Source organism: Leiobunum rupestre, chromosome 9 (assembly GCF_980474605.1).
Source record: "Leiobunum rupestre chromosome 9, qqLeiRupe1.1.hap1, whole genome shotgun sequence".
NCBI classification, from domain to species: Eukaryota; Metazoa; Arthropoda; class Arachnida; order Opiliones; family Sclerosomatidae; genus Leiobunum; species Leiobunum rupestre.
Genome location: NC_143392.1, coordinates 15,420,869 through 15,432,934, shown reverse-complemented (window position 1 = coordinate 15,432,934; position 12,066 = coordinate 15,420,869). Strand labels below are relative to the sequence as shown.

Here is a 12,066-nt window from a genome sequence, read left to right as displayed (position 1 = left end):
GCAAAATTGAAATCGTGCGGGTATCTACGTAAGACGCGTTTTTAAGGTCAGTATATATTTTAGTGGAGCCTCCACGTACTTATGGTATATAGAAAGACACTAGTGGATACGGTGAGATGCGAAGACAAGCGTTCTGGTGCGCGGGTATAGGACAGGTAGGAAGAAGTGGAAGGCAAAACCGGTTTCATTGAAGGGCATCGACTCGTTTTTTGCGTCGATTTTTACCGGATAGAAGCGAGTCGCTTTTGAGAAGCTAGTAACTGGCTACCTTCGCCCGGAGCTTGTAGTTTCGGAACGGTGACGGAGTGCTACGCTCCAAGGGGTATTAGATGTTAGCGCGCCGAACGCGAGCATCGGGACGGTTCACGTGTCAAATTGTCGCGGATGACTCTCGATTTTCTTCCTTCATCAAATCGACGCCAGTTATCGATGACGTTTGACCAACGGCTCTCTCGGGTAAGTCCAAGTGATTTCCTACGATTTGATCCCTAAAGACGGGATTCGCCACCTTCGGGTACCCCCCGTATAATAGCGACATAGCCGCGGACCCATCGGCAAAGGCTTACCGGGTTATGGTATTAGTCAGAGTCGCTTTTTAGATTTCGCGAATTCCTCCCGTTGGAAGTTTTGATCCGGCTTTTAGTTCTTTGGTAATTTTCTGAGGCTGGGGTTTATTTAAATTTTTGGTCGACGTTCCTTCGTGGGCGTAGCGGTTTATGGACTGGATTACGTGCAAAATATACCTTTATATTTGTTGTAATTTGTTATTTAAAGCGCTTTGATAATCAAATTAATGTATAAAATACTTTCTTTATCTTAAGGTATTCATTTTTCTTCTCAAATCCATGTACACGCTTTTAAAAGTCCCTTATTATTTAAAAAACAATGGAATTTAATATTCACTTTTATCAAGATTAAATATGACGAGAACACTTAAAAACCATACATTAGATTATTAGAATTGATCTGATCATTTTAAATTACATTAAATTTAGATTTTTAATTTAATTGGAGCTATATAATGTTTAGTCATATCAATATAAAATATCAGGAATACTTTTAATGCTATAAATGTTAATTCAACTTGATCTGATAAACTAAAATACATTAATTTAAATTTTTAACTTAAGCTAAATATGCAAATACTATATTTTCTAAATAATTATTAAATATTAGGAATACCACTAAACAGCAATGTTATTGATGTTAATTCAACTTGATATGATTATCTAAATTGCATTAATTGTTGTTAATCAGAACTTGGGCTACATAATGTTTATTACTATATTATTTAAAAAGGCAAAATTATTGTTGTTTCTGTTGACCGTATTCGGGTCATAAATAGTGTTATGCCCAGGCACAATACGCATTTCCGAACTAACAAAAATAATGTTTAATGTCCCTAAAAAAACAAAAGAAATAGAGCTATAACGCAACAATGAAAGGGAAATCACGCGCGGATTATAAATGGCAGGTACACAAGAAAGGAAGTTAAAACGCGTTTCGATTCCTTTGAAAACAACATTGAAATAAAAAAGATTTCCGATTCTGATTTACTTCGAAGCTAAGAGAGCTTGACCTACTTAAATATGATAACTTTAATTTAAATAAGAAATGGCGCGTTTCAATCTAACCACTCGTTTAACTACACGATGTTAACCGTTGAAATAACGGAAGCTTTAGCACCCAGTAAATGAAGTCTGGCAAAGCTTCAGCTGGAAGGATTCGAAATGGCGTCAAACCGGTAGCTTGGAATGAGGTGCACTTTTGCCATATTACCCCAATAGAATTTCGCTTGAAAAGACGCGAAGTTTGAAGAAGAAACTGTGACATAGCGTACAATGAGGCTAGCTTGCTTTAGCGAAAAATTGAAAGATTACCTACCTTAAAAAATATCAGGTTTTAAAGAAATTTTTACTTTAGCGTGTTACCTAACCTTTATAAAATGGTTAAAAAACATGTTTGGTCTTTATTTTATTTAAATCAGATTAATTACAAGACTATTAGTAAAGTTAAATTAATATTAAATATGGTGAAATTGTCTAGTTAACCTTAATATATGATTTTTTAATATATGAATTTTTTTAATATATGATTTTTTTATATACGATTTTTTAATATATGATTTTTTAATATATAATTTTTTAATACATGATTTTTTAATATATGATATTTTTAATATATGATTATTTTTAATATATGATATTTTTAATATATGATTATTTTTAATATATGATTTTTTTTAATCACAAAAGATTTTTGGAAAAATCAGCTATAGAGCCTACAAAGGTACATATTTCAAATTAATAATATTAGCAGTATATACGAAGATGCATACTTCCCTCCTTAGAGATATATTATTTGCTTCTGATTAAATTCATACAGATTTCGGGAATTTAAAAACCTTAAATATATTAAATCCATAATTTAAGTGCGTGTTTAAAGAAACTTCTTAAAATAAAGTTAAATTTAAATTTCTGTTAGGTATCAATAAATACCTTAAAATTAACTTTGATTAGGGCTATTAAATACCATTTAGAGCGTTAATAATAAATGCAAACACAAATTAAAAAATAAAGAACTATATAAACCTTTAAATACATAAATTGAGAAATTTCTAAAATAATGCTAAAAATTAACAATCTAATAAAATATAATTCTAAAATAAATATAACCACAACTATTTTACCAATATCGCTAATTACAAAACCATTTCACACGCAGAAAGCAAAATTTTTGTAATTAGTACGGAATAATCTTAAATAGAATCGAAAATCAACGCTATGTATAACGAAATATTTATCATACGCGCCAAATCTGGCAACCGAATGTCACGGTGAAGAATCTAGCTAATTGTTTTCGATTTTTAATTGAAATAAAATCCATCAACTCTGTCCTTCGGACCATTCCATGCCCACCAATTAGAAAACCTACATTCATCCATTTCGTAACTTAGAAACGGACCTATCTGTAGATCTCGGTACAAAGCGAGATATCGGTATGACATTATAACTTACATCCCCGGGGGTGGTATATCATAACATTAACGACTATGACTTCATTTAATACGGTAACTATTCCCGCCTTCTACACTGCTGAGAATTCAGACTTCAAATTCCAATTTTTTGGCGACACTTTTCTGATGTAATCTACCAAAACTTAATAGAGAATGCGCCCACATCTCCCGCCCTTTTAAATCTAACAATGTGCTCGAAGGATAAAAAATTGTAATGGTAAAATGTTTCCAAAGTAGCTCTGGATATCAAACGAAGCAGGCGTGGTGGGAATTATAGCACACAAGGTCGAGTTAAGCAATTTTTCTGGGGTGACCCTCGCTAGAAAGTCGTTAGAATTAATTTGGTGAAAAAGAAAAATATATAAATATTTTTTAATACTTTTCCTGGACCCGTATAAAATAAAATTTTATATACATACTTCCCATATTTATAAATTAAGTTTCCACGTTCGAGTCAAAATGCCACGTCGGGACGTCGCTCTGGTTTGGGTTGAGTGATTTTAGTCAAATATCTTCGTTCGCGGGCGGGTACTCTCACAGACTCCTGGTCTACCCCCTGTTCTCTTGGCCAAAGCGCTTCTGTAAGGATACTTTCACTAAAGTGTCAACTTATTTTGAAATGCAATGACGGAGAGCAGGGTTTTAGATGGATCTGGATATTTCCCTTTTAGGAGTTGTTCAACCAAGAAAACTTGAAATTTCGAAAAGTTTATAGGCCTCATAGCAGTTTGTACAGCCATTACGGGTTTGCTTATATCAGAAGTATATAATACGTATTTCCTAAAGAAAAGTATTTATATTTATATTTCGCGTTTCGCTACCGTATTTCCAAAACCAGGTAACTCGAAAAATTAAATTTGTCTAAAAATTTATTTAAATTAAAGTATTCGCGTTTCGCTACCCGTATTTACAAAACCAGGCAACTCGAAAAATTGTTAATGTACAAGATGATTGGAAATTTGTTCAAATTTAAATTTAATATTTAAAAAATAGCTAATATATCGGGGGGGATTGTGTGTACTTAATACCCGTGACATTTTGTTAATTGGAATAATACTGGTGGTAAAAATTAAAAACATAATTTTAGTAACTTCTAACATTATTAAAGGGAATATAACCTGCAAAGCAATCTTTATGGAAGACCCCTTCAATTTTTCAAATTTGCCTGTACAGTGGCGCCGAACATTTTTAAAGCCAAAGGCAAAAGTGGCCAGAGCTGCAAACGTTGGTGTTCCACACCAAATACCTGAGGTTATATTCCCTTTAAATCTAGATATTATGTCAATGATGTATATTTGTGGATAATTACTATATTGAGTATATCCGTGGTCAACATGGTCAAATTTAGTTCCGGTTACGTCATTAGGTGGATTAATACCTGTGTTTAAGTTTGAACCGTGTTTAGGTGTACCCTTTCGTCATGTGGCAGATACCCCGTTTTCATTGAACACTATACCTCTAACCCGCTAAGGTACATATGCCATATAATTATAATCAGCTATAGGTTAATACCCAAGTCACCACCTTACGCCCAAGTCATCGAGCTAGTTTTGAGGTGGCCGGGTTACAATGCGTAGAAGGGTGGTGGCAAGTCCTGCACTAACTATTACCGTTAACCTCAACAAATTTTTATGGAAGGGGAAACCGAAGAGCTTGGGGAAAAAGCCTTAAACCAGTGGGGAAAGAACTTGCAAACTCATCGCGGAAGCCATAAGCTGGGATCGAACCCGGCTCCTCTTGCTGCTAACCACTCCGCCACCCCACTTTTACCATTAAACAGGTGGCCTGGTTACATTGCGTAGACGGGTGGTGGCAAGCAGCATGGATACTTATCTCTAAAGAAAGATATGATTTACTTCTGATTATACTTAAGCAAAGCGTTTAAAGTAAATGGCGGTTTCCATACATCGTCTATGGCGTCATGGATGATACGTGTAATTAGGAACTGAAAATGGAAAATATGGTTTAACGTACATGGTACATTAGCCACGGAGAATCCGTCTCTCTTTTTTATAAGGAGCTGTTGGGTGTTAGCTTTAGCGAGTTCATTTGGTTATTTTTAGGAACGACGGTGGTTCCAAGAATATTTACAAATCTTTAGTTCGTAATTTACACGTGAAGGTGCCAAAAATACTTCCTCGTTCTAGAGACATAACTAGAACTTTCCAAGTGTCTTTTAAGTGGCCGTAAATACCTTATTATATTTTTAGGGGGTTTAATAGACCGATTAATATTTATGGGGATATGATTGTGTATGTCGAAATAGGGGTCAACTTTGATCATCGTTATTTTCGGGCTAAGGGTAAGCCCCTCTAACATGTACTATTTATAGTTTTTTGGAGAAAACGTACTATATTACCTTACAAGATTCCGAAATAGGTTCCAAATTTTGGGGATCGAAATTCGAATTTGATCCAATTTGATCCAATTACACTACCAAATCCGTTGTATTTGATCCAATTACAATACAAAGTCCGTTGTATTTGATTACCATACAAAATGTGTTATACTTGATCGAATTACAACACAAAATGTGTTATACTTGATCGAATTACAACACAAAATGTGTTATACTTGATCGAATTACAACACAAAATGTGTTATACTTGATCGAATTACAACACAAAATGTGTTATACTTGATCGAATTACAACACAAAATGTGTTATACTTGATCGAATTACAACACAAAATGTGTTATACTTGATCGAATTACAACACAAAATGTGTTATACTTGATCGAATTACAACACAAAATGTGTTATACTTGATCGAATTACAACACAAAATGTGTTATACTTGATCGAATTACAACACAAAATGTGTTATACTTGATCAAATTACATCACATCCAATTACAATGTATTTGATCCAATTCGAATTTATTTGATAAAATTCGGATTTATTTGATAAAATGAGAATTTATTTGATAAAATTAGAATTTATTTGATAAAATTAGAATTTATTTGATAAAATTAGAATTTATTTGATAAAATTAGAATTTATTTGATAAAATAAGAATTTATTTGATAAAATTAGAATTTATTTGATAAAATTAGAATTTATTTGATCCAATTACAATGTATTTGATCTAATTAAAAATTATTTAAATCAATTGCAATGTATTTCATCAAATTATAATATATTCAATCCAAATATAATGTATTCGATTCAATTAAAATATATTTAATCCAGTTAAAAATATGAAATTCGACTTTGTTCTGATTGATTCAATTTAATTCACACTGGATGAGTCTTGTTGTATCCAAATTGCAACATTGTATCTAATAATTTTCGTAAAGATTGTAATCTATACCAAGTAAAAGTATAGGTATTACCAGAAGTAAATAATATATGTTTTGACAGAAGTATACATTTACTGGTAATGCTAGCTTGAAATATATACCTGCGCAGGCTCACCTTGATTTTAAAATTTCATTTCGGAATAAACAATGAGCGTGAAAACGTATACTAACTGTCGAGGGGGTAGCCACTTAAGAAATATGGTGTACAAATAGCGATAAATCCAAATAATTATTTCCGGAAATATTAGAAATCCACTAGAAATATAGGAAATATTTGAGAAATATCGGAAATATTTGAGAAATATCGGAAATATTAGAAATATCGGAAATATTTGAGAAATATCGTAAATATTAGAAATATTGGAAATATTTGAGAAATATCGGAAATATTTGAGAAATATCGGAAATATTTGAGAAATATTTGAGAAGTATTTGAGAAATATCAGAAATATTTGAGAAATATCGGAAATATTTGAGAAGTATTTGAGAAATATCAGAAATATTTGAGAAATATCAGAAATATTTGAGAAATATCGGAAATATTTGAGAAATATCGGAAATATTTGGAAATCAGAAATCTGGCGTACAATTTTTGTTCCTCGCTAACTGTGCAAATGTAAATCCCTTCAAAGTTTAATTTTTATATTTTACATCCTACACGAGGTTATTTCAGACGGGATGCGATTTGCCGGAAATATACTCCAAATGAAATCCTGCATTTTAATAAATTAGATGAACACTTCTCTTTTAAGAGATATACATTATAACCTTATGGTATTGCATTTTGATAAAAGGAGGTCCTAACAGCAAATTGTGATATTTAAAGCAAAACCTTTTCTTGCCTTATTGGGAGGGGTAAATAAATGATCATTAGCGATATTAATTTGTAGTTATCAAGTACAAAATTAAGACTCATAATAATGGGGTTTGGAGCATATATGTAAAGAAGCGCTTATAGTGGGTCATAGAGAACAAGTTTCGAAATGTCAAAATGTCTAACGCGCCAACAAAACGAGCCATTTATGCGAGACAGCTTAAACGATTTCCAATTATCCTCACGTGCCGAGTTTCCCTTTTTCAATTCAAAGTATCCTATTTCGAGTTTTGCAAGCCTAAATGATTCGTAAAACTGAACTTTCAACGAAATGGTAAAGGTAGCATTGAATACTGAAGATACTAAAGTCAACTCAACTTCGTGCAGTGATGGGCATTTTGGTTAAAGAGCCGCTCAGCTCTCGCATTTTTCTGTGGCGAAATCAGCGCTCCTCCCTTTCTCTTTGGCTCTTTTTTGAGCTGTTAAATTATCTTCTCTTTTCGTGGGCAGTGAAATTGGTCCTGTTTTCTTTAATCTATTTTTTAAAGAGATTAAATCAGTGCAATTATCTCTTCACTCTTTTTGAGCAATGAAATCGGCGTTGTTTTTTGAGTGGTGAAATTGCCAATTGCTGCTGTTCTCTATTTTTCTTTTCCTAGAAGAGGTTAAATCGGCGATTTTCTCTTTGTGAGCAATGAAATCGGTGCTCTTTTCACTTTCGTTTCGTTGTTTATGAGCAAAGGAATTAGTGATTTTTCTCATTTCGCTCATTTAAAGCAATGAAATCGGTGCACTTCTCTTTTCGCTCAATTGAGCAATGAAATCGGCGCTCTTCTCACTTTCCTTTTGCTCTTTTTGAGCAATGAAATCGGCACTCTAGCGCACTTTCGTTTCTCTCTTTTGGAGCAATGAAATCGGCGCTATTCTCACTTTTGTTTCACTATTTTGAGCAATGAAATCGGTACTATTCTCACTTTTGTTTCGCTCTTTTTGAGCAATGAAATTGGCGCTCTTCTCACTTCTCTTTTCATTCTTTTGGAGCAAAGAAATCGGCACTCTACCTCACTTTCGTTTCTCTCTTTTGGAGCAATGAAATCGGCGCTATTCTCACTTTTGTTTCACTATTTTGAGCAATGAAATCGGTACTATTCTCACTTTTGTTTCGCTCTTTTTGAGCAATGAAATTGGCGCTCTTCTCACTTCTCTTTTCATTCTTTTGGAGCAAAGAAATCGGCACTCTACCTCACTTTCGTTTCTCTCTTTTGGAGCAATGAAATCGGCGCTATTCTCACTTTTGTTTCACTATTTTGAGCAATGAAATCGGTGCTATTCTCACTTTTGTTTCGCTCTTTTTGAGCAATGAAATTGGCGCTCTTCTCACTTCTCTTTTCATTCTTTTGGAGCAAAGAAATCGGCACTCTACCTCACTTTCGTTTCTCTCTTTTGGAGCAATGAAATCGGCGCTATTCTCACTTTTGTTTCACTATTTTGAGCAATGAAATCGGTGCTATTCTCACTTTTGTTTCGCTCTTTTTGAGCAATGAAATTGGCGCTCTTCTCACTTCTCTTTTCATTCTTTTGGAGCAAAGAAATCGGCACTCTACCTCACTTTCGTTTCTCTCTTTTGGAGCAATGAAATCGGCGCTATTCTCACTTTTGTTTCACTATTTTGAGCAATGAAATCGGTGCTATTCTCACTTTCGTTTCTCTCTTTTGGAGCAATGAAATCGGCGCTCTTTTCACTGTCGTTTAGCTCTTTTTTTAGCAATGAAATTGGCACTCTACCTCACTTTCGTTTCTCTCTTTTGGAGCAATGAGATCGGCGCTATTCTCACTTTTGGTTTGCTCTTTTTGAGCAATGAAATTAGCGCTCTTCTCACTTTCGTTTCGCTCTTTTGGAGCAATGAGATCGGCGCTATTCTCACTTTTGGTTTGCTCTTTTTGAGCAATGAAATTAGCGCTCTTCTCACTTTCGTTTCGCTCTTTTGGAGCAATGAGATCGGCGCTATTCTCACTTTTGGTTTGCTCTTTTTGAGCAATGAAATTAGCGCTCTTCTCACTTTCGGTTCGCTCTTTCTGAGCAATGAAATCGGCGCTATTCTCATTTTTTTTAGCTCTTTTTGAGCAATGAAATCGACGCTATTCTCACTTTTGTTTCGCTCTTTTTGAGCAATGAAATCGGCGCTATTCTCACTTTTGTTTCGCTCTTTTTGAGCAATGAAATCGGCGCTATTCTCACTTTTGTTTTGCTCTTTTTTGGACGAATGAAATCGGCGCTATTCTCATTTTCATTTCGCTCTTTTTTGAGCAATATTCTCACTTTCGTTTCGCTCTTTATTGAGCAATGAAATCTGTGCTCCTCTCACTTTCAAAATGACAAACCGCGCTCAAAATGAGAGGATGGCGCCCATGTAGGCACGACTACGACCGTTCGACAACCCCCTTTTTATAGAAGTCTGAAGAAGTCGCGTATCGAGGGAAATACCGGGCTCTTATTTGGCTTATTAACGAGAAAGGTTTTATCTCTTCACGGTTCATCGCGATTTCGTCTTTAGTCGAAGCGCGAGAGCGCGACGCCCAGAGTTTTAATTTAGACCTGACAACTTCCTCAACGTACGTCTCTCGATTCCCGGAGTTCCAATCTCTTTTGTTAAAACACCCCTGGACATTGAGACAAGACGCTATTGTTTCAAAATTCCAACAGGAAATAAACCACCGTTATATACCCTTCCTAAATACACACGCCAATATCACTTTACTCAAAGCACATTTTTGTTTAAAACAAAAAATGACCGGATGTGGGTTTAAGTTCTGGTCGGCCAATTTTTGGATATGCCCACACCTCTTTTCGAACGATATAAAAAAATAAACATTTCAAAATTTGGCCCAATTTGCTTTTATACAAAATATACCATCGTAGAAATTCGCCTTTAGATTTTTCTAATAAAAATCGGGGAAGAAAATACAGGGTGTTTCAAAAGGTTATTCAAAAATGGATGGAGTTGTAAGGGGTGAGTTGAGAAATATGCCTGTTTTTCCCCATTTTCCTACGATGAGTTAAAAGAGCGCCAGAGAGATTCAAAGTGTGGCCTACTAGCCACTGGAAGTAGGCTGCCTCAAGCCGAAAACCAGAAGCAGGGACTTTAAATACTGTTTAAGTTTAACTTTTTACGCTGGTTACCTAGGTTTGTTTACAAAGTCCTTTTTTACCTATCACACGAACCCAAACCTTAACGTTGGCATTTCCCTGCTACTTGGTTTTGCGTTTGTTGCAGCCTACTTCCAGGGGTTAGTAGGCCTCACTTTGAGACTCTCTGGCGCTCTTTTAACTCATCGTAGGAAAATGGGAAAACAACAGGCATACTTCTCTCACCCCCTACAACTCCTTCAAATTTTTGCATAACCCTTTGAAACACCCTGTATAAACAAAATACTTCGATAGTTTTCCTTTAAATCCAGCTAGAATTGTAAATCCTTTGTGGATGAAATTTCTAATGTAATAAGTTCAAGGATGAATATGTGTGGAACCGTATGATTTGTTTGGTTTTCCAGCCGTAGAAGCCGGTCCACTTGTGTTTTTTTTAACGAGGGTATATCGAATCAAAAGAAAAGCGAACGACTTAATATTTGAAGGGTAGACTCGGAATAAAACGCCCCGCTTTCTCCCTCATTAAATTCGCCGTCCTTAAACTCAATGAAGCTATAAACACAATGGGTATTTTAGAAACTGCATGGAATGTATTATGGCGAATTCACTTTATAGCGCACCGTATAAAGATTGAAAATGAAAAAAATATTCGCTGTCCTAGTTTTTGATAGCGGGGTATTCTTACGAAGGGCAGTTTGGTTTTAAAACGAATTCAGTGACGAAGTCGGATAAATTAGGAATGTTAAAAGAAAGACCTTGTTTTGATATTCTGATTTAAATTAAGTTAATGAATAGTTCGGTTTTGAAGTTTTTAGATCGTTTTCGCAAATACCATCTAAGAATAAAAATTAATCATTTTTGTTTCCATAGTTATTATTATATTTAAATAAATAAAATAATAAATAAATTATTACCTGTAATTAAGATTATAGGTTGTTTAAGGATAAAGATTTGTAATTATTTAGTTTTAATAGTTATTATTATATTGAAATAAATAAAATAATAAATAAATTATTATTTGTAGTTAAGATTAAAGGTTGTTTAAGGATAATGATTTTTAATATTTTAGTTTTAATAGTTATTATTATAGTGAAATGAATAAAATAATAAATAAATTATTACCTGTAATTAAGATTACAGTTCATCTAAGGATAAAGATTTATAATATTTTAGTTTCAATAGTTATAAAATAATAAATTACTACATGTAATTAATATTACAAAGCCTGTAATTCCAATTTTGAAATGCGCAAGGATTTTTAAACATCATAAATACTTATAGCTTAAATAAATAGAAAAAGTATTGTACTAATATTATCTTTAATTATTTAATTATTATGGTGAAATCTTATAAACGTCAAAAGTAATATTTATTAATTAAATTATTGCTGAAAATAATTCTAGTGGTACTTCCTAGGTAATACCTGATAACAGACTCTAGATTGCGCTAAAAAACCAATGGTATGTTAATCAGGCTATTAACCCTCCATAGATTGGTTTCAAGTAAAATAACATATTTTCCTGGTAAAACCTATTACGTTGGAATTGTGTTGTTTCACCAAAACAAAAAATTCAACATTCCCGTGTCTAAACCCAATTTATGTAATTCACATTGTTTAAATTCATTTTAAAAAGGAAAAAAAAAACAATATTCAAAAGCTAAAATCAATTTAAGTTAATAACTATTTTGTTTGGCCAGAACAGAATCTTCAATATTTCAATTATGAAACCAATTAAGTGGGATATTTATTGTTTTGATAAAATTAAACAATTAATTTTATCATT

General features: G+C 33.4%; 1 protein-coding gene across 1 annotated transcript in view; it reads left to right on the top strand.

Annotated features, from left to right (window-relative positions):
- Positions 1-261: 261 nt before the first annotated feature.
- Cad74A (cadherin 74A) overlaps positions 262-12,066 on the top strand; it is a 33,135-nt gene continuing 21,330 nt past the window's right edge. Inside the window, exon 1 of the mRNA XM_090157729.1 lies at positions 262-456. The gene's annotated coding sequence lies outside the window, so the exon portion shown is untranslated. The remainder of the gene's footprint in view (positions 457-12,066) is intronic.